The sequence below is a fragment of the Nothoprocta perdicaria genome, unplaced genomic scaffold (genome assembly GCF_003342845.1).
Source record: "Nothoprocta perdicaria isolate Ctin4 unplaced genomic scaffold, notPer1 scaffold_297, whole genome shotgun sequence".
NCBI lineage: Eukaryota > Metazoa > Chordata > Aves > Tinamiformes > Tinamidae > Nothoprocta > Nothoprocta perdicaria.
The window spans coordinates 327,031-328,162 of record NW_020455529.1 but is presented as its reverse complement, the minus strand read 5'-3'; positions in this window follow the sequence as shown (position 1 = coordinate 328,162).

The following is a 1,132-nucleotide window of genomic DNA, read 5'->3' as shown; positions in this document are numbered from 1 at the left end:
CATCTCCGCGGCTGTTCCACAAATACAGTGCTGCAGCTCTGGCTTGGCCACTGGTCTGAATCACGCGAGCAGCTACTGCATGTCAGGCAAGCCTAGGTGTTACATATTTCAGAATATCAGACTTTTACTTTCATGACCAACATTGGGAGAGACAAGGGGCCGGAGAGAAGGTGCATTTAGCACCACATAAGCCTGGCTTGGTTTTGCGCCAGGCCAGTCTGAGTGATAGCAGGCCTCCCTTCAGCCCCTCTTGCAGTTGGTGCAGTTCACTCGACAGACAGCCATGTCTTAAGCACRTGTCTTAAGTGTATCTTAAGCATGGTTCCTAGTGCTTAAGGTCACCTATGTTGCCTATGGCACGCAAACGAGCTTGATGGGACTGAGATACCTGCTCCATAATGTTCAAAAGTAGTCAAAGACCCCTGAGATCTGCCACACCATTGGGGATTTGAATTAAAATTCAAATTCCCCTCTTCGTATCAAAAAGAAAAAAAAAAACAGAAGAAAATTAATTGCCTACTGTTGATTGTGAACATGAGCAGGAAAAGCTCCTTGCTGTTGTTTCTATAAAAGATGATTGACATATCTGCACAGGGCAGAGGGGCTGTGGACACTCTGGTGCCAAGGGTCTTGCAGTGAGTGACAGCGTGAGCTGATCAGACACCTCAAGATACGATCCGATGTGTTGAGGAACACCGAGAAGRACGCAGGAGCGCCAGGCGGCTAACCAGTAATATCAAGTCTCTGTAAGAACATGACAAGCTGAGACCTTTTGGCAGGCCGTGGAAATATCTAATGGGGCACTGGCAACTGGTCTAGAAGCGAGAGAACGGGCAATGAAGTTAGAGCAAAACAAAGAGGGGAGCGTTTGCGTGCACCACATAAACACATCTTTATGTCAACCAGGGGGGACCCCAGCCCAAGGAGCCGCCTCACCAACCACCCCGTGTCGCRGCCCGCTGGGGCTCGCTCTGCTTTTAAACGTGCCGTTAACGCCCCGGCCGTTGCTCTTCCATCAGCCGCTGCCTAAGCCCGTTCCGGCGCGGGCGGCAGCGGCATGGCCGCGAGCCCCGCGCGGCCGCCTCAGGTGAGGCCGGGAACGCCCCCTCCCCCCCCCGCCGCGCCGCGCCCC